The sequence below is a fragment of the Mycteria americana genome, chromosome 1 (assembly GCF_035582795.1).
Source record: "Mycteria americana isolate JAX WOST 10 ecotype Jacksonville Zoo and Gardens chromosome 1, USCA_MyAme_1.0, whole genome shotgun sequence".
NCBI classification, from domain to species: Eukaryota; Metazoa; Chordata; class Aves; order Ciconiiformes; family Ciconiidae; genus Mycteria; species Mycteria americana.
Genome location: NC_134365.1, coordinates 192,010,568 through 192,033,169, shown reverse-complemented (window position 1 = coordinate 192,033,169; position 22,602 = coordinate 192,010,568). Strand labels below are relative to the sequence as shown.

General features: G+C 40.9%; 1 long non-coding RNA gene across 3 annotated transcripts in view; it reads right to left on the bottom strand.

Annotated features, from left to right (window-relative positions):
• Positions 1-8,756: 8,756 nt before the first annotated feature.
• LOC142403687 (uncharacterized) overlaps positions 8,757-22,602 on the bottom strand; it is an 83,630-nt gene continuing 69,784 nt past the window's right edge. For 2 of the 3 annotated variants that reach the window (XR_012773677.1, XR_012773678.1), the window contains 2 exons: positions 13,906-14,058; positions 8,757-9,391 (listed from right to left, as the gene is read on the bottom strand). This is a non-coding gene — a long non-coding RNA (uncharacterized LOC142403687). Of the gene's footprint in view, positions 9,392-12,727; positions 12,774-13,905; positions 14,059-22,602 lie in introns of those variants that run through there. The other variant, XR_012773680.1, reaches the window with a different exon arrangement.

Genomic DNA, 22,602 nt, shown 5'->3' with positions numbered 1-22,602 from the left:
GACCGTATCTCACGATCGCTTCCTATTTGCAGAACTGCAACCACAGTAATTGTGGAAAGGTTTCAGGTCCATAATCACTAACGATGGACATCTGTACTCAGGAACACGAGGCACTGGGAAGCAGGGAAGCAGAAACCCTCAATCAGTTGTTTATCACTTCAGTCAAAAAGGCTGATTTCTTTGTCAGTGAGAGATGCTCCAGCTTTGCATGAAGCTGAAGCCAAAAGAAATCTCCAAGCCCTGATCCTTCAAAACACTCACAGCTCCCTGGTTTTGATCCAAAGTGTCCAACCCCTTTATGAACCCATCCTTTGGCAGCCACTGCAACTTTCATTCCTCGTACCTGGCTGCAGGTGAAGTCCAAATTACACTGCCCTGGGCATATTCCTCAACGTCGTGCCACGTGTCCCACATGAAGACAGGAATATTGTGAGATACGCTGCCCTTCAGCTAGAAGTGAGAATGTCAACATATAATTTAGAGGGCTTGAAATGGAAAAGAAAATAAAAAGCTGAAGGTACTTTTACTGTTGTTGCAGCCAGGCTAGTCTAGGGCTGTAAGTGTGGTGAGGTTTGTGGAAAGAGGTAATATCTTTCCCTAGACCAACAGATATGTTTGGGGGAAAAATAAGATAACCTTCCTCTAGCTCAAAACTATCACTGCTAGGCTTTAAAGTTCTCCAAGTTTGACTGTTAAAACCTGGAAACTGTTTCCCCAAGCAGGATGAGAGCACGGCAGTGTGACAGTCATGCTCATCGTAGGCTTGCAGCAGAAAAGGGAGCGTGTGCTCAGCTGCTGAGCAAAGCATGGGGCTCTGCTGTTGCTTCGTGACCAGAGGGAGCCCTGGGCACGTTGAACGCCCGTGACCTGGGGCAGCAGTGGGGAGAGGTACGGCCTCCCCAGCCCCTCGCTAACGGTGACTCCAGAGATGCTACGCTTTGGCAGCGCTTTGTTTAAAAGGCCCAGGCCAATGAGATTTTTTTACGAGCAGAAGAGTCGGAGAGTGTACAGCAAAATTCAGAAGCTGTAAGGTGCACCAGGAAGATTTATCACAGAGGGTTTGTGTACTTCTCTGACATCAGGCCATTTTTTTAATATACCTGTTAAAAGATGCATTGAGCCATCTGCAATCTCCCTTATTCTCGTTATCTCAGATAATGAGACCGGTAGCGCATCCCAGGCCTGTTCCAATCATCTTTCAGTGTAAGTCAGAAAGAGAAACATCCAGAGACATCACAGCTGGGGCAAAATTCCCACTGAAAATCCTCACCAATGGCTGGTGTAACCACTAGCGCAAGAACACCAAAAAGACTTCTCTGTTGTCTAGGTTATAGCTCTGTTTTGTAAGGCAGTTTCAGAGTCTGTGTGTGCACGTCTGTGCCCATCCCCTTTGAACAGCAGCTGAACTCCTTGGCCAAAGGAGCCAAATGCGACAAAGATCTCAAAGTTACCAGCATTTCTAAAAGCCATAGGAAAATAATTGGCCAAATAGAAAAGAGGAGACCCATACACAACTTCTACAAGCACTCGGACTGAAAGTGGGGCTGTGGTATGAACCTATATGTTATGATGTCCCCCGACACCCACTGTGGGTGGAAGGAGCTGCAACACTTCAACAGGGAGAATGGCTTCCACACGTGTTTGTGCCCACCCGTTATACAAATCCACTGGGCTTCAGTAGTGCCCATGTTCGAGTGATTCCTCACTGACCTTAAGAGCATGCTCATTTTCAGGGTGCGGGGCTGGAGATGGCGTTTTACTGGGGACCTCGGGGCTTCACCCCATTGAGTCAGTGGCCACCTAACCACTCTCTACTGACTCCCTGACCTCAAACGACGTCAATCCCGCCAGGCAGGAGGCATGTGTGGAGGTGACCCGGGCGTCGGGCTGGTGAGAGGGGCTAAAAAATGAGAAATGTGCAGAAGAAAAAAGGGGAGCAGCAAAAACAGGGCAGAAGAGAAGATGGAGGGATGCAGGAGGTCGGTACTTTGGTCTCACTCTGCAAAACTTGTATGGACTTTTTGGTGCCGAGTCATATGAAGGGAAAGTGGGTGGCTCTAGAGATACAGTAAAAATGAAATTAACTCAACTACCAAATTCTCAGTCATCCGCCTCTTACAACCACTGCCAGGAAGTATGAATAACCTATCTAAATTTAAATAGAACAAGAAAGAAAATACTACACAGTGTGACTAGTCCACAAAGAAACCATGAATTTGCTCTTTTAATAATTAAAAGTGACCCAGCAAATTTTCCAGACCAATCATCTCTTGTTCATGGAATAAAAGGCTATCTTCACTGCCCGTGTATGCAGGGTGTGCTGCATTATCTGCCCAGATTAATTGCATTATTTTACCCGTTTGGATGAAATTACACTTTGTGAGAGTGACAAAGTAATTCCCCAAGCACCAGTTATTTTTCTGCTTAGAAAATACCATGTAAAATTATTCCGTACTTGCTCATATTTTGTAAATTATGGAAGAAAAAAAAGTTCATTGCCGTTGCCAGCATGAGACAAATGTTTCACCGCATATGACCAGGGCTGACAAAATTTCCACCGCAAGCCCATTCAAGTTCAGCTTGGGACATGCCTTACAGACTTTTGTTTTTACTTTTTGCTGTGCAGAACCAGTATACTCCTACAGCTCAGCTAGCGCGTGTGTGCTTTGACCTTCAAAACCAGATTTCTAGATATCTTCACCCTTGGATATTTTTAATGCATTTACTTCACTGAATATGAGAAATATCATTAATATCTGCGTCTCGAGAGTTCTCCACCAGATAATGTCTGAAATGTAGCTCTGCAGGAGCTGTTCGGAGAAAGAGTTCACCACTTTCAATCCCTTGCAGCACAACTTCTTCACGCAAGTCAGTGAGAGTAAATACTATGCCAAATTAGTAAAGGTGGCAGGATTGAGTTCGCAGGCAAACCCCCCCCATGAGTCAAACTGTCCCCCAGCGACCACATGAAATCGTGCTGATAGAGGTGAGATTGCGCGACTGCCACGAAGAGGGCTTCGGCTCGTTAACATCTGAGAGAGTTTTTCTCAGACATGAGTGTGGTCCCAGATCTGAAGTCTATTAAAGCCTTTCAATCACGCCGGATTTGGCTTCAAGAAAGAAGGGCAGCTTCTGGTGTTGAGTCTGACTGCATGCATTGAAGCAACCCAAGTCATTGAATTGTTGGCACTGCTGGGATGGAAACAAAGAAGGAAGCAGAGCTGAAGGGACTTCTGAGAAATGTCGCAAACCAGTTAACCGGACAGGAATTGAACGACCTATCAAGCAATATGGAAAGAGGCTGGTTCCTAGAGATGTGCTGCATGCAGCCATTTTGTTCATAGAGCATCTTTCAGTGCTCCAGTAATCGGATCCATACATAAGGATTACGCTACTGGACAAGAAAAAATACATCCTTTAACAACGTCCATAAATTAAAGGCATAATCGAAGTAAAAAAATGCGTCTTTTTGTTGCGGTACCACTATGCACAACAGCTGTTGACTAAAAATCAATAATATATTGCTTACTGCGCCTATATACTGAATCTCAACAAGTCTAATTTCATGTTAAAATCACTAGCCTTTGCCTTTTATCAGATAAAGAAAAGGGAAATTAGCATTCTCTTTTTCATGTTTCAGAACAAAACTATGAGCTTTGAAGTTCTGTATTTGTGAAAGAAACCATCGTGGCCTGTTAAAACAAGCTTTTGGTACTGAAAAGGTTAACTAATTTGGTTTCCCCGATAAGTTTATCTATGATCAGAACTGAGTCATACAGAAAATACTCCTACAAGATTTGACCTTTTACTTGTATCCCACACTGAGATAATATTATACTTAAAATGGATATCAATAAGAACTTTGTTTTAAAAAGTATATTTAAAATAAATTACTTTTAAATAACAGAAACTGTTTTCAATTAGCCCTGTTAAAGGAAATCAACTAGAAAGTTATGTATGCTTTTTTATTTTCTTTATATAAATTATACCCAGGAGTCCTATGATAGCAGCACTGTACAAACTATGCACTACCTTTATATTTATTTCTTATCAAAATAAACTTAACAAATTAGATTTGTTTTTACAGCACTTTATATCCAATAATGACAATGTTGTATTGGTCCCAGGATAAAAACAATGAAAGTAGCAGCTGAATGGTATTTTTATTAAGAGTTAACAAAAATGTCTTGTGCAAACAGAGTGTATAAAGAAAATTAATTCCATAATTCCTCATGATGAAGGCGTCCTTCTCTTTTTTCTTTTTTTCTCACAATATCAATCTCATTTGGAAAGATCATTTTGAGGGGAAAACTTGAAGTTTTAGCATGACTTACTCAGCAAAATGATATGGCTGAACTTAAACATTGCTGACTGCTAGGATTTAATATTAGGACCTGGCAAATGTTTTGATAACTTAATACTTTTCAAAAGAAAACTTGTTTGTTACTGAAGATTTTAGGAGCCCAGAAGAAATATAATCTAAAAAATAACAGAGCTAAAGATCCAAAGAGATGTTTCTTCTTTTTCCCATTTTTTCCATTTCCCCTACCTTGAACTGGTTCCTCCATGCTAGCATTTTAGAGGCCTTTTTATTGGTGGCAGATTCAAATATCTCCGAGATATTCACCGTACAACTCAGCAAGAGTCCACATTTTCCTCCAGCAGTGGAAAAATGGCAGGGCTAATAGTCTGGGGTTTGTTACTAAAAATGAGTCCTCATACAAAAAAAAAAAAAAAAAATTAAAACATTGTTTAGAACATGTGGTTTGCTGCTATTAAGTTAACAGTGGAAAATCTCATTACTTTTAAAGTTAATTTTATTTTGTGGTGGGATTGTTCTCTAGGCTGAAGCAGATTTTCTCCTAAGCAGAGCCTCTAATCCTACCTTACAGTCTTCTGTTCAGCAAGTCACTCTTTGCATAGCTTGGCTAGATGCATGTTTTAAGTCAAAGTGCTGAATTAAAAGGAAAAAAAAAAGAAGAGAAAGAACTTTTTCCCACACGTGCCTCTGGGGCTGCTAGCAGGCACTCGTGTGCCATCTTCTCCAGCTCTTGCTCTGACTAGAGGAGTCTTCCAAGAAAGATCTTCGGTTAAAGGTGCTCTTTGAGCAGTGCTGACAAAGTTTCTGCCTCTAATGAACGATTAGATGCTGCTGAGTGCTCTGATGGGGTAAATTAGAGGTTGGACAAATTCTGATGCCAGCTCCGCACAGGAAGCACCATGGAGAAGCAGAGGTGTAAGAAAGCTGTAACATGGTTTGATGGACTAAGGGTTCTGAAAATCAAAGTGGCTAAACAGAGAAGAAAATAGAAGACTCTAAAGGTTTCTAGTTCAGGTTTCTTTTCAAATTTTGGATCTGACTTCTGACTTTTCATCGAGGCTATAATGATTTACAATAACAGAGAACCAAATCTGCAATTTGAGGAGAAAATAACCCCAAGGCAGAAGCTTTGCTTACAGCTTGTGTGCTATATATGCATATATGTATCCTACTCACAGGTTACTATGACTCAAATCTGAAACTCTGATGGTTTAAAATACCAAGTGAGATTCAGAGTCACATAATATTTGCATTCCACCAACAGCCCAATGTTTTTTTTTCAGTAACATATGCTCACACCATATAAAATGCACCCTTGTGCAGAGGTGAGCCATTGTATTGTAAATCCCACTCCCCATAATCCTCGTGTAACTCAGTCCGTGAGCTGTACTTCAGGATACCCCTAAACCTTCAAACTCAGCCATTCCCCTTGCACTCTGCACTTTCCTACGTACCGGTTCACCACGAGAATTTGACGTATGAATAAGCAAAATATATGCACACAAGATCACTGATTATTTGATACTAAATTTTCTTTTTTTCTGAACATCACTCTAGTTCTTCTCAACAAAGTTGCTGAAGTCCGAGATCTACATCTGGAAGCTGACTCACTTAGCTCCACTGCTGCTGAGGCCTTGCTTCTCTGTCAGCGATCATTTTGGAAGCTCAGGAGTTCAGTCCCTCAATATTTTGGGGGAAAGAAAATGGATCAGCTGCCCAGCAAACAAAGGAGCCCTGACCAGCCTGAACTCATACATGCTCGGCAACGCTCTGCTAAAAGGTATCTCTGCCTCGGTGCAGTTCATGGGCTTGTTTCAAGCCAGTTGCACTGAAGTTTTACAAAAAGTGAAAGCAGAGCAGAGGGTTGTTCATTGCTTCGCTGTAAATAAGAGTACCGCGGGAGGAGGGCTCTGATCTTCACAAGGGCATGAGCACCTGCAGCTCCCATACCAGCTAGGACGAGCAGCAGGTGTTCAGCATCTCTGAAATACCAGGCTTTGAACTTAAAACGCATGAATCCTCGGATGGCCTCCCAGAGGTGGAGTGACTCCTGCCATTTTGGGACTGGATGCCATTTAGCGCGTTGTTAGAGATTTAGGAAATGAGTTCAGAGCTGGTTACAACTCTAAAAAACATACAGACCGGGATTTGGGGAAAGACCTAAATCACTTGGTTTACAGATGAACAAAAGCTAAATGTAACTAGCCTGGGACTGAGAAAATTTCATCTCTTGGCAGATGCCTAAAGTATCAGCTGAGGCAGACAGCGAGAGCAAGACCTTGCTCAGATGGAGGGTGATGCTTTAGAGCTGCGGCGTTCATCTGTGCCACGGGGTAGTGAAACCAACTCATTTTTGACATCTCACATGTGCGCAATTGAAAAGTGAACTTGCAAAAAGGGGTTATTTCAAGAGCTGAGTGAAACTAGCTTGTTCAGTTTGCAGAGTTTTTGTGTTAACTTTCTTATGTTTTGCTTCATACAGTTCTATACCCCAGGAGTTTTGCTTTGAGTTTTAGCTTCAAACAAAGCAAAACTGATTGTAAACCACTGTATTTTGACTTTTCATGTTGAAACTGTATCTCACCCAGAAAGTTTCGAAAGCCAAAGTGCAGAGTACTGGTAGCCTGGGGTTTAGCTCAGCCCGTGTTCAAGCTGTCAGACAGAGGGTCAGAGGCAAGCTTTCCCTACACGCAGTGATGTTGAGACCTGGCTTTTCAGTGCAGTCCCATGTCTGCCTGAAACGACTCGAAACTACCCAATTTTATGCACTTTCTTCCAGGAATAATAGGCAAAGACATCCCAGAGTTGTCAGATTAAACTAACATTAAATAGTGGCAAATTAGTAATTGTTATTTTTAATAGATATGTTTCTAGCTAGGTCAAATAAAATTATTACAAAGGTTTGCTTAAACAGAAATACAGGGATACAGATAGCACTATTTACTGCTAAATGAATGCTGTTTTCTTACCTTTATCTTAACAGACATGATTTGTCACAAGTAGTACGGTAGTGTCCAGAAACACCTTCCTGAAGGAAGCTTTGAAGAAACACCTACTTAAACATATTTGTATCCTTTTTTTAATCCACTTTCTACATTTGTTTTCTTAGGAGCCCTTCAGCCCAATGGTTAAGACAGTGGATTAGCATTCTTGATGGCCACAGAAAATAATTTCTGTCTAATTTACAACAGCACTTGTTATCATATTTCCATGGTCATCATTTAACTTTCCACTATATTAATAACCAAGACCGATTTTTACCTAGCAAGCTACCTAAACCCTCTAACTTGACAAAAACACTGCGTGCTTATTTCTCTTTCTAACCATCAGAGGAGGTCACTACGATGACTCTGGGTATCAGCATTTTTCCTGTGTGATTCACTTACACCAAGCGAACCCTCTAGACCTACATTCTTCCTTTTTTGAATTTCTGCTTAACCAATAGGATCAACAGGTCCCCCTCTCCGTGGGTGGTGATAATGTCAGTACACCACTACCCAAATAACCTTTCTCTATAGGGAAATGCTAACATTTAATTCTTTAAATTTAAACCACATGTATGTTGGGCTCATAACTGCACTCTGTATTAACTGCCTTTTGTTGTTAATTTGTATCACTAAAAGTCTTAATGAAACCAGTTATTTAAATTGGAAATGTTAAGTGCAGTAGACATCTAAAATTCGTGTATGAGCTATAATACATCAAAATATTTAAATAGTAACTAAATATTTTACCTAACCGTTGTAAACACATTTTCAGAATTAATAATGACACAGCTCTGTGTATGTTCAGTGTAAAGCTGTGTCTCAGAAGAGCTGTTCTTTTTAGCCCGTTTCAGGGAACATAAGCAATGGCTTTCAAATAGTTTCTGTCTCTTACTGTCACCTTATCCAGAAACAAAAAGTGTCATTTAAGTGCTGTCTACGTGAGACCTCCACCAAGAAGAGCAAATTATGTGTGGGTTGACCACATCCAGCTTTCCTCCTGGTACTCTCTGGAAGAGGCACTGCCCCTCTATACGTTCTTTGCACACATTGCCATAGAGTGACCACAAATATACAGCTGCCAGTGGAGTAAAAATATTGGTATTTGGGACAAATACTCAGGGACTTCTTGTTCAAACAACACGAACCACAGTTGGGATAAAGTGTAACGGTTTCCCCAAACTAAATTGTTCCTCAGTAAAATTTAACACAACAGCAACTATTAAAAAATGAATAGACAGATTAGCTCTAAAACTGCAATTATATTAAAAACTAGGGGGGGTGGAAAGACTGTATAAAATTTTAAAGTGTTTTCTATAACCTCTAGAAATGAAACAGTTTATTTAATGTTTACACATATGATTTAGATAACATTTACATAGTTCTATACTTATAGTCCTTATTTTAATTATATGTTTCACATGTCACCATATAGATGTGTTATTTAATACGTATAAAACTGTAAACCTTTATGTTGCAGATAACAGAGTTTAGATATAAGCCCATTATCTTTTGAACAGCATTTTTTAAAACATGTACCACCTCCCAGGTACAAATTCACACTGCCTTTTTTTTTTAAATCTGAATTCTGTAGCTAATTCCATAAACTAAATGTTACACTACCCAGAATACACTTCAGTCCCCTGGACTAACATTCATAAAAGGAACTTCTTTTCCCAGTCTGGCTGGGGGAGCTTACTGGGGCTGGTAAATTATATCAAAAATAACAGTCATCTGAGATGGTTCCAATAACTCAAGAGATATTCTGTGGGCTTGGTCGCAAATTTCAGCATGCTTAGGTTGTAGCTCTCCAAGGCTTCCCGTAATGTGTGTTCTTTCCCATTTCACAATCTTTCAATTAATTCCCAATCCATAAACTTTTATCACATGCTCTGGTATTTGGTAAAAACATTAAAAATGCCATTATACCCTTCTTAAGGGACAAACTGTTCCCAGTTCTCTGTAGGAGTCTTCCTCCACCTTCATTCAGGCTCAGATTCCCAGTGATCAGTGAAATGAATGACACCAAAGGGGTATCTGTTTCTTGTTTCAAACAACCATCGCAGCCATGCCTTGGGGGTTCATCCTGAAAAAGATTGATAAAGACTTAAAAAAAAAAAAAAGAGTACGTGAAAACAGTTCTGCTTCATTCGCAAATTATAAAATTAATATTGTACACTGCTAAATCAGGTTTTATGATTGCTTTGTAAGTCACCCTACATCATGCCTTTTTCTGTAACAATTTCATTTTTTAAACTTCTGCAAAAGTAGTCCAAATTCCTATCAATCATAATGCGAGTGACTGATTAAAAAAAGCTCATGGGAAAGTGTTCTCTGTCTATACAATCCTAATTAATGCCTGTGGTGAATTTTACCCAGAATTTGCTACCTTCCAGTAGCTTTAATTTTATTTTAAGATGAGTTACATATTTTCTACATATACAATATATAACTTTTATATATTATATACAATGAATTGTTCTTGTTATAAAAGAACAATTCAGTAATGCTCAACCCCACATTGTACGATTCATATATAACTACACTAACTAATATATTCAAGATTTTTAAGTTCCTTCTGATTCAGTAGACCATCAAAAATGGACCTGATTAACATAGGTTTCTAATTGGCTGTGTAATTAATGCAAGTATTTCTCTAATTCCCTCTGAGTGCCCTGGTACCTGAAATTACCGCTTTCTTCAGCGAAATTAGTTTGCTGCATCATGCCCAAAACTGAGGAATTAGGCTTACTTTTGCCAGACTCCCAACAGTTTTGAATATCAGACTGCTACGTTCCTGATGAGAAGTCCCAGATTTCTGGCCAGGACCTTTCGTGGTGCATACCCTCAGCAATAGCAGCTCCCAACTCACGCACAGGTTCAGCTCAGCCACCATAATTCAAACCAGACTCTTGATAGCGTCCTGTTAAACACAATAACTCCGTACTTCTTAGATACAAAATTACTTTCCTGCCTCTATGTCTTGTTAAACTTAAATAAAACACCTTAGGTGGAATTACCTTTACAGCTGTGCCATCTTTAATTTTGCTAAGCATTTGTAGAGGCATATTATCTTTCACAGCATTTATCTAAAGGAGAAATTCAGATGCCTAAAAGAAGGTACCTAATGCCTGCTGGAATACCCTGGAGTATCCAGGATATAGGTGCGGGGCTGGCAGATATGATGTGGGACCTACAGGAGACCCGCACCTTTGAACTGGCAGTGAGAGGCCGGGTGAGATCCCCAGTGGCTCTAAAAATGACCCAGGAGGTCTATGTTTAGGCACATGCATTTGTTCTAAAATTAATAAAATAAAACACTAAAGTTAAAAAAACAAAATTTTGTATTATTTCACTTAACTAAAAACATGCAAAAAAATTTGTAAAAGCTCCAGAGAAATAATTTTGGCTAAATCTCATACTTTACTGTGTAAAATTTTGTCTAAATCTCATACTTTACTGTATAAAAACCTGTCGGAGATCATCACTGCTTGTTATCTAGGTCCTATAAAAATAAAGCGCATAATGAACTAGTCACATTCACAATACTTTTATACTTTCTAACTTCAGATTTTAGAATACCACTACATTTTCAAAGTTAAATACTCAAAAAGTCAGAGAACACTAATACAGGCTTCATGCAAACCCAAGACTACAGCTTTTACCTATTTTAGAGTGAATTTTTTAATTCTAAATTTATATACTATTTTTTTCATTCAGCAACCGAGTGCTTGATAGTGTTCATGAGAAAAGTGTTGTGACATTCGTAGTTAAATAACGTCTTGAAAAAGATATGGCTGCCTACAGTACAATTATTTTACGTCACTTTGTTGTAATTACAAATTCTAAAAATGTAAAATTAATTCCCACTTTCATATGCTCCTCGCAGCCAAGCCTTGGAGCTTGTTCTCCTGTTTTTCCTCAAGCAAATTTCCCTTTGATCCCAGGAAGAGTTTTGGTGGAGCATCATATCACAGTAGCAATATAATCCTTCGTAGTAGCACTTCTAGAAACGGCTGAGGAGAAGATAAACCTGGCTGGACTAGTCAACTGGAAGATGACCAAGATGAAGATACGAGAAAGGTAGATACAGCGCTAAGATCTGTCAGGTGAAGTATTTCTAGTAGGGTGTGGAAGCTGTTGCATTAATGTTGTATGCAAGGCCGTAACAAACGATGCACACTTCTGCTTGCCTTTGTTTAAAAAAGATTAATTTAACTCAAAGTAATGCTGGGGGATGGAAAACTAAGCTTCTGAAAGGAAACTATGCAAATCTTATTAGTTAAGCCTAGGATGCTCGGGCCCAAACTTCCCAGCTACATGCTGACGCAAATGGTAGGGAAAGGGACCGTGTGGGTCCCCACAGCTCCCCCCAGCCCACAGCCCGCTCCTGGGGAAAGCCAACGCTGGGTGAGCGGAGCCATCCTGGCAGGCTGTGCACGGCACGCCGGCCCACAGCCTAGCACCTCCGCCTTACTAAAATCGAGCCTGAAAGGGAGCGTCATTGCTTTTCCTAAATACGTCAGCGTGGAGAAAACCACAATAGAGGGGAAAAACTATTTAACATAAAAGGACAATATAGACAGGAGGGCCCTGGATAAATTTAGGCTGAAAGACAGAAAAATATTTATAATCATCAGAGCTGTGATGGGTTGGAACAAACTTCGAGTAGGATATAGGGTGGCAAGACACCTTCTGCATGGATTTCACAGTAAGTTTATTTTTAACAGCCAGAAGACTAGATTCGGTAGACCAGGAGCCCTCAGCAATGAACCAGCAGGGTCTTGGTTCTTTATAACTCAGCCATAGCTTTCTCACTATGATTATGAGAAATCAAAAATCTCTTCATATTAAAGGAGGCTGCAGCTAATACCCAGGTGAACACTTAAAGGAAGACATAAATACTATAATAGACATTAAAATGATTTCGTGATTATTTTCTGCTTGAGGCTCATTTATGGAGTAGAAAGTGAAATACTACTTTTGGTTACTTCGGACTAAATCCCAAGCAATTCTACTGATTTCAGTTTCTTCAATGAGATTACTTCAAGTTTGCCTTGAAGTAAATGAGATCTGAATTCAACACCTTAATTCTGTGTTTCCTTTGGGGGAACTAAAGCGGAAAGCCCATCATAAAGATTGATGAACATCACTGATTTTATAGTCATGGGGGGTGAGTAAGCAGTGGTGAAGATGTCACAGACAACAGTAAAAAGCAGAAGACAGTTTTAACTAGACATTGGTTTGCCTTACCAATCGTCTGCCCTTTGTTGGTTATACGTCAGGATTACACACTGCACAGAGATTATTAAAAAATGCAGACAAGCCAACTTTCTCTTGGTTTTTATTTGGAGTAAAGTATCCTTCAAAAGCTATATTTTAAGCAAACATATTTTTTTTTCTTCTTTGTCACAGCCAAATTCTCCAGTTCAGGAATTTACAATATTTTCCTTTTTCCAGAATGACACCTGCTGGTGGGAGAAGCATGGATGAATTGCAGATACTTTATAGGTTTGATTGTAGCTAACCTGACATATTCTCTGAGCATGCTCATCACCTGTGTCCAGGCAAACTATTGAAAATAAAGATTTGGAAACTGTAAAGATGCTGTAAGGAGTATGTTGTGGAAGTAATATACTTTTCCAATCTGATTTAATATTTGCTCTTAATAAGTCACCAAGCTACCTACTACTAAGACAATGCTTCAATGGTGTTTCAGTGTTGGACACTAGCACTGTTTTGGGAAGCCCACAGCATTAATATGTCAGACTGAGGTGAAAGCCAGAAGGAAACCCTCCCTATCCTATGCAAAAAACTGCTGCGCTGCTTCAAACCCTCAAGTGCAAGTAAAACCAGCTGCTAATGCAACTATTGGTGCTTAACACCCCAAAAGATTAGCATCTCAAAGAGAAGTATTGTGCACGTACGTGTTCCTGACTCGATATAGGAGGGCATAGCTAGGAGAGACAGACAGCAAGTTGTACCTTTGCCAAAACTGTGACAAATACTCCTCCATACACCAGGCAGCATTAGGCTCTGTAAGGGGCTTCCATATTCACAGCACCTCTGTTGCCTTGGGTCTATTGGAGTAGCCTCTCCTCCAGCTAAACTGGAGCCAGACTTGAGCTTTTGATGCTTCCAACACATTTACAGCAATATTTCCAAAAGTGATTTCCAGTGCTAAGAGCACCCCCATTGGGAATACACAACTTCCTTTTTCTGAGATGCCAGCTATCCACCGTCTTCTATAAAGGCAAGCTAAAATGTAGGTGCTCAGGACCCTGAAGAAAACCCTGAAGTTGGACTCTAAAATATCTAGAAATATGAATTATTGAAGCTACTCTGGGATATTTTTGGACATTAACTTGTGGTAATTTTAAATAAATCAGATTTTGAGAACTGTATGTTTTAAACATGACTTACGAAGAAATATTTCTGGAAAAAATGCCCAGTTATAAAGAAAACAATATTAGAAATTCCATTCAGAATCAGAATTCAGAGAATTCTTTTGAATTATTTACAAGAGCATAGGCAAACATACACATTCAAATGTGTTCCCCTTGGGTAAATTATTAATATATAGGTATTGCTATGGTATACCTCATTGTAACATCAGAAGGCAAACTTTCTTGTGGATTACAGTATTAGACTGCATTAGACTGGAGACTTGGCTTCTGTTCCTGGATTTGTCACTGGCCTCCTTTATGGCTTTCAGCAGATAACTTCACATCTCTGTTCCTTCAGTTCCCCCATCTGTGAAAAGAAGATAACATTGCTTTATTGTGATAGTTAAACGACTGATTTCCAAAGATTGTTTTTATTTTGGTAAATGCAAACACATGAAAAGTGGGTACATTGCTGTAAACTCACTGGTAAATATAAGAAACATGGGACTGTTTTAACAGATCGTTTAGAGCTGGAGAGTTTCTTTCCAAACGTATTTCTTGCAAAGTTGATCAAAGCTTCAGTCCTACCTACGGCTGTACATACTTCTGTTTATAGAGTCCTTGTTTGTCACACATATAATTGTGATCATCAAAAGCTGGAACCTTATCATAACTTCAGTTTATCCTCCTTAACCTCTTTAACAAAGCAATGACTTCACGAAGTACCCAGCTACATCCCACTGCCTTCAGAGTGGGACCTCAGCCCAGGGTAAGCACTTTGCTGAGAACAGCAGCAGCCTGGAAGCAGAAAGACTGATATAATCCCCAAACCTGTGATAGCCTGGCCATCCCCACAAGGTTTGAGCTAGCTCAAAAGCGGAGAAGAAATTGCAGAAAAGATGCTTGTGCAAATATGTTCCTATTTTTTACTTCCAGAGCCTGAGGAGCTTTACTGAAACAGGTTTTCTAGCTGCTTCCGCTTAGCTCAAGGAGCGTCTCCTTGAACACATTATCGACAATTGACCATGACTGTCTCAGTTCCGTGATAGAATCCAGCAAAAAGACACTTCTCATTCCAGAGCGATAGCACGGCTTTTCTTGTCAGATTAGAGGTCAGCTTGAGTTTTGAGCTCAGGTTACTGCTCACCCTGAAGTAGTCCTTCCAGTTTTTAATGCTACACATGGCGAACGAAATGGGTGCATGGGATAGAAACAGCCTGGGATTCAAATAAGCCTCTGCACAAGGATGAGAGCTCTGAATTTGGCCAAATTCTTCTGCTCTCTCAACTCTACTTATTGAACTCACATGGCATGGAATAACCTTGGCATTGGAATCACTTTCACGTCCCATTCTTTTTATTTCACCTAGGACATTCTTAACTTCTAACCATTTAAGCCTTGCTCATCAAACCGTGAGATACGTGTGATTGCCATAGACGCATCCCACTTCTTACTAGGCAGCTACCAGGAAACTGGTTTGGATTCCAGCACCGTAGCTACAACGTTTTTAAGCGTTCTCATCACTTCTGGTAATGTGTTACCAGCATCATTTCCCATAGAAGCCCTCCCATCCCTTCCCCCACCGACCAGCATATGCCCTATGACGAGTCCCAGCTCATCCAAACTCCCTTAGCTGCTAAACCACGCTATGACTAAAAAGCTCCTCCTTGAAGGCATTCTGGCTTCAGCTGGCCTCCTCAGGGACAGCCATGGGCTCTGCAGAAGTGATCTCTAACATCAAAGTTAAGCATTACTTTAAACTGATCCACACAGAACAAGAAATAACCATATATCATGCCACGGTTTAATATGCTCACTAGTTTTGCATGTGTAGCTTTTCCTCTGCCTGATGGACATGCTTTTCTTCCTCCTGTAACCAGCTTCCTCCAGCTTTGGTTGATTCTGTACTTCAAAGAGTACTTTCTTCCCCCAAAAAAATATGTCCTTACCTTTCTCTCTTTTGTCTCAAGCTTTCTTTGTTTGTCCTGCCCACGTAATTTCTGTATTTGTAAGGGAATTTATCAGCATGTACCTTTTTGTTGCCTCTCTCAGAGAAATTCCTCTCCTTCCAACCGTAGTCCTTTGCAGCCAAGTCAGAGGGAACTGCTTATCTCTAGGGCACAGTAACTTCTCTGGGCTGCACTGACACCGTGCAGCCACTTCTCAGGGACCAAGTATTCGTCCCACAAGGATGAATACCAGGTAACTTATGTTTTCTGAATGTCACTTACTCTATATTGGCCCAAAGAGGTCTGGAAGGCCCAGGTTTGCAACTGGGGAGGTATGTCCATTTCTTCAGAGCACTAAAGGCTGGTGAGTGCTGGAAGTCCCTGGTGTGCAAGAGGAGCACACGCAGGGGCAACACTGGGAAGTGTAATGCTGTGTAGGGAACCAGAGCTCCCGGAAACCTGAACCAACCCATCTGTCTGCACTTCTGCTTGTAGGACAGGATCTGAACGCAGCCACGAGTACGTGCTACCCTCATCGCACTTCAGGAAAGCTCACTGTGCTCTTTCCTGGGCAGACAGCCTCCCTGCCCGGACCACGGGGCAGCAGAGGAGGTGTACACTGCTCCTTCGTTCCCTCTAGGAATGGTTAGTGCTATGCGGGAGTTTGACCCCCAAACGTGATACAGATCCAGAACCACAACAGTTCCCCTGCACAGAGGAAGTAAGAAGGTTCCTGAGTGGTGCATATTTTTGTATTTCTACTTTTTGCATTGTCTTTTTTTCCCTTCTACACTGTTTCCCTTTCTACGAGTTGTTTGTCGTTTTACAGTCCTACCCCAAACACCAGAATGACAGTTATGATTTTCCATCTAAAAACATATACTTTCAGCCAAAATGTCATATATTTTAAACTCTGGTAAGAGCAAAACAAGAGACAATCTTCACTGTGTGTGCCTTCTGCATCTGCACAGGACTGCTAAGCACTGCAGACTGCGCAGGACGTAATGTCAGTCCACGGGGAAAAAAACCATAACTACCTGACCCAAACTAGCAGGTAAACTTGATTAGAGAATTGCTACTTCACTACTCTTCTCCTCCTCACGTCCCCCCTACTTCCCTATTTGTCTCCTCCTTCTCAGAGAAAAATATTTCCTGAGGTCATATTAAATATGTCGCTGTACCATAGCAAATTCTTCACTGAGATCCAGAAAGGTTAGATTTTACAAGATGTCACTTTTCCAGCAAATCAAAGTACCAGATTTGCATACCATGTTCAAGGGGTTTCTTCAGAATTAATTTTTTTTTTTTTCTATTTACTATCTAGAAATTTCTTTCCTTCAAGATCTGTTTGAAAGCTTTGCCCCCCTGAGGTCAGATTAATAGGCCTGCTCTTGTCCCCATGACTCTGTCCTCCCGTCTGTGTTCTTGTCACATGGTCCCTTCTCTCCTTATGAGACATTCACACGTATGGTTTCATATACCTGTTCTGCCTGAATTCTGGAACAACAGTAATCCCACTCCCCTGACTGGAGCCCATTAATTGTCCTGAGCTTCGTTCCCTCGTTGGTTGGTTAGTTGCCATTTCCGCACCCTCAGTAAGCCTCCAGGCTTTGCCCTGTTGCTAGATCATCATCAGTTTATCCAACACAGATTAGAGTTCATGTTCATGGCACAGCAGCCTTTCTCTTTCCCACATTTTTTCTAGATGAAGAACTTTTTGCTCTTTCTCTCAAGCTCCTTTCATTTGCTTTTACTTTATTCCTACATATCCTGCCTTCTGAGACACAACTTTCTTTGCTGATCTCTCTTTTTCCTCTGTCCTTGCATTACCTACCATCTTTTCTGTGATGATTACCCATCAAATTAGACACGGTGCCTTTCCTGACTGGTTTTTTTCTTTTGTTTGGAATATAAATTCTAGGTAGTTTTCACATCTGAAACTTTAAAAACTCTACACCTCCTCCATATTTCAACACCTTGGCTCCTCAATCCGGATGACTTCAGTAATTAATTCATGTAGTTAATCAAAATTTTCCTCTTCAAAGTCAGGAACCTTAACTACAGTCCTGCTTCTATTTATTCTTCTATTTAGTGCAAACACAGTAGACTTGTGAGTACTTGTTTCAAAGTTTCTTTTATTTTTATTCTTCCACAGAAGCCATGGTGCTCATCAAAACTAAGTCTGAAATAGGATTGGTTGATGTCATGGTTTAACCCCAGCCGGCAAATAAGCACCACGCAGCCGCTCACTCACTCCCCACCGGTGGGGTGGGGGAGAGAATCAGAAGAGTAGAAGTGAGAAAACTCGTGGGCTGAGATAAAGACAGTTTAATAGGGAAAGCAAAAGCCACGCACGCAAACGAAGCAAAACAAGGAATTCGCTCACTGCTTCCCATGGGCAGGCAGGTGTTCAGCTATCTCCAGGAAAGCAGGGCTCCATCACGCGTAACTCCTATCTTCCATCACTACTTAGCAACAACTAAAACATCCCTGTGTTATCAACACTGTTTTCAGCACAAATCCAAAACATAGCCCCATACTAGCTACTATGAAGAAAATTAACTCTATCCCAGCCAAAACCAGCACAGCTGAGAAGTCATTTGGTGAAGAAGAAACAAGGTACCATGTTTATAGGTACCTTGAGAAATACATCTCTATTTCTGCACGCCTTCCTTCAACCTACATCTAGGAAGTCTAAGTCTCCTGTAAAGACATAATTTCTAGTCGTTATTTATTTCTCTAATTATACTACAGAGATCTCTGTTCATGTCTAGATGATAAAAATGAACTAAGGGCTACAGCAGCCATCTGGAATGATCTCTACAGGTTCTCTTTTAACTAACTTTTCCCAAAGTAATTTCAACACAGACAAATTTTGTGTTAGGCCAGCAATAAATACTAATAATCACTTTTTTTCTGAGGGAGGATTTATGACACACTGTTTTTTTGAGAAATCCAGTATACGATATTTCCAGCTCACTCCCAAAGCAATTGCATCACTGGACAGCACAAACCCCAGGGCTGCTGGACTCCTGGCTGCCCTAACGCTGGGATACCTCAAAAAAGCAGCCGCCTGTGAATCAGAAAGCCTTGGGGCTGAGTAGCCTGAAGGGGCAGCAGCCTGAGGACTCAGGAGGCTTGGGCTGGGCGACCAGAAAGGTCTGATCCTCCACCAGCCTGGCAGGAGGCAAGGGGAGGAAGCCAGAGAGCCGCTAGCCCACCACACGGACAAGGTGGGAGCTGGCTATGCTGGGGCAGGGGGAGGCTTGCAGGGGGACGGACCAGGTTTTACTCCCTTCTAATTTTGGTCGTGTAGCTTTTGTCTACCTTAAGAGGTGACTTTACCCACTTTGTTATTCACCGCCACGCCAGTGGTCTGAGCAGCCCAGCAGAGACCCAAGTCTTGGCTGGGGGGGGTGGTGGGGACGGGGCAGCAGCCCCCCGCCTCGGCTGCCTCTGGGGCTTCAGTGGAGCTGATGCACCCCGGGGACAGCATCTTCACCCCGCACAAGTGGCATTTTCCAACTGAGCACGGCCCCATGTGAAAACTTTTGACAAGCTTTCGTCTGCGGTGCGCTACCAGCTCCAGTTACCAACAAAATATTTAAATCTTTCACAAGCATTAAAAATGTGAAGCAAGACCAGCATTTCAACCACCAAATGAGTAATACCTCTGAAGCAGACTCAACAAGAAGCTTGTGGGAATTTTTGTCTAGCATTATTTACTACTACAAATTGCTTACCAGATCTAGCCTGTTTAGACGGCTGTGCTTGTTACACTAACAGAAAAAAAGCTGAATTCTGGGAGTCTTTTTTTGTTGTGGTGTACTCTCACTCACTTTCACTAACACAATACAAAAATGATGCCTGGGATTACAATAGCGTGATGGAAACTTTCTACTACACTTCGGTGAACCTTAAGGGAAAACATGTACATATGTGCTACAGATATTATGTGCATTTCCAGGAACCCTGTCAAAATTGATCACATGAAAAAAACCAAGACAATTAGGAAGAAAACTGCTTCATCAACTTCTTCCATTACTCATACCATAGGGCAGATGTAAGATCAAAACCAAAAGCGTAATTTTCAAAAGCCTTTTGAAAATTTGGCTGGATTTCCTACCTTGTCACCTCCATGAGCCACACAGAGAGCGAGCAGTCTGTGATCCTTTGAGAAGCAAAACACCACCTAAAGTAGCGACGTGGTTCAGGATTAGGTCCAAGCACCGAATTGTTTAATTCAAGAACAAACCACATTGTACTTCGCTTATGCATCTGCAAACAGAATAGGATATGATGAAACAGAAAACTCTCCTTGTGGTTTTGTGTATATCATCCTTGCCACTTTCATAATTAGAGGACACAGGCTACTATTAAAGTCAATTGCAAAGTTCCCATTGACTTCAGTAGATGTAAACCAGGCGTTAATATTATGCTTTTCAGTTTTCTTGAGGTTTAAACACCTCATAAAATAAATTTACAGATGAACTAGTAAATGTACACTTACAAAGAAACCTCCTAAGGAGTCCCTGAAGCCATATTTTTAAATGCTGCTATTCATTTGGTTTATATCGGATAGATTAAGGGACTGTCAAACAAGGGCGCACAGATCAAGAACAGCAATAAGAAATGCTGAAAATATACTCCAGAAATATAATTCCAAAAATATCATTTGACATGTTTGACAAAACAGACTTAGAAAAGGGGTTTATATTATGCGACATATTTCACGAGCTCAGAAAACCCTATCTATTTCTTTATCTGCCTATCCATTTCAGTGATCTGTAAATGAAAACATGACCAGCATATGCAGCAAGTTTTTTTTCCAGGAACCCTTTCAAAACCACTCACATAAAAATGCAAGAAAAGCTAATTGAGAAGGAGAGAAAAAGTGAGGGGGGAGAGAGAGTCTAACTGATGAGAAGTCAGAAATACTACCATCCGGAGCTGACATTTTCTTCTATAGAGCTATGTGCCCATTGGGCATAATTTTTGATCTCGCAGACTTTCCACATGTAAAACTCCAATTGACTTCAGTGCGAATGAATGAACTGCAGGATTTAATTAAGCCTGCTGAGGTTTGAAAAACAATCTCATATGCTGCCTCAACATTTCCATGAATTTCAGAGATTTTCAAGATAGTTTGCCTAATTCATTGCCAAATAATCATTTATAAATAATTATAAGTATAATGTGTAAATATAAATAGAAGGTGAGCATTAGATGATAAACAGATACAAGGAACTAACAATTACCTAACCTGACTTGATGAAGGCTTTATTAAATGGAACGTCACACATGACATTACCAAAGAAAGAGTTGTGATTGATAGATGACATTTGCACAATCATCTTGTTCCAGATACTACTGGCACAAGCAGAAAGGCTCTTTTGGCAATTAATAACCACTTGGGAAATGTTTACCTCTTACTACACAGGAGCACGGTAGAAGAGGCAGGGACACTGTCCAGCTCTCCAGAGCAGAATTCAACTACCTTAACCTGGAGACCTTGTTTTCTTTTTCTACCATGCTCTGCTTCATTCAGAAAATACCTTGCACCTTCTCAACAAGTGAGCTAGAGTTCTGCAGTTACCATCTACCAGTTCTCCTCAGTGCTGCTTCATCTCAGAGCAGATCCATGCTAGATATAGGGATGAAGCCATATGAGAAAAAACACAGTGCAATCACAAAAGTAGAGTCAGTGTTTCAATGCAAACACATTGGAAGCATACTGAGGCTGCAGGATCATTCTGTTATTCTTAATTTTAGGATACTTGCCCATGGAGCTTGAATATTATCTTAAAGAGGTGTTTTGCATATACTTGGTTTTTAAAAACAAACTAATAAAGACTATTTCCACTATGTGCATCATACCAACAGAGACCCATCAACTAGGATAGTGCCTTCGGGCCCACACAGACTAATAGAGAAACGGACAGCAAAGAGTCACAGAATCATGGACTAACTTAGGTTGGGAAGGACCTCAGGACGTCGTGTGGTCCCCCCCCCCGCTCAAAGCAGGACTAATTTCAACATTAGATGTGGTTGCTCAGGGTCTTGTTGAGGTTGTCCAACTCTCTATGTGTATTCAGGCTAGTGGGAGAGAGAAACTATGGTGGAGGCTTGCCAACAGCACATGAACAATAAAATTTGGGAGCCCTGAGCTGCATTCCAGCTCAGGAGGGACAAGCTCCCTACTCTTGGTTCCACTGCGTAGCATCACTGCAGCTCAAAGTAACGCCCAGGGACAATACTACGGGGGTTGCTTTTGGTTTGGCCTCTGCTGCACCCAGCTAGTGACTGCTCAGTCATTCTGTGAGGATGGTGTATGGAAAGTCTGATCACGGGAAGGAGCTGTGCGAGGCAGAGAAGATGAAATCTCGGGAAATAATTGCTGTTAGGCTTTAGTGGCTCTAATCCATATTTTTCCACATCTTGAAACAGTCGACCAAATTTGAAAGGCTTTGTGAGGATGGCAAAAGGCACAAACCTGACTCAAAGGCAGAGAAAGGTCTGTCTTTGCTCCAAAACCTTTTAAAATACAGGGGTCGGACTTTTTTTTACATAAGCAGAAAAGCATTATTTTTACTAGCCTTCTTCTTATAAATAGTTCAATCACTTTTCAATTCAAAAATTAAAAAAAAAAAAACTAGAGACTGACATTGGGTAAAAATAATTTTAGACTAAATACATTAAGTTCGGCAAAGCTCTGAAAAAAATGAAAACAGAATCTTATAACAGGAAGCGTTAGGAAACCTTCTTCATGGGCAGAGCTGCCTGTCCTGCCTGTAATATTGTTTGTTAAGCACTTTGGAATCCGTAGAAGTGAACAGAACCACATAACTGAAGCTGCTGGATTGCATTTCTCTACTCCCCATTTCTGTTGCAGTATCTTACTGTTAATTATTGTTATAAACCGCAGCTGGCTGGTGGGAGCGCCAGTCAAGTATGTTTTCCTC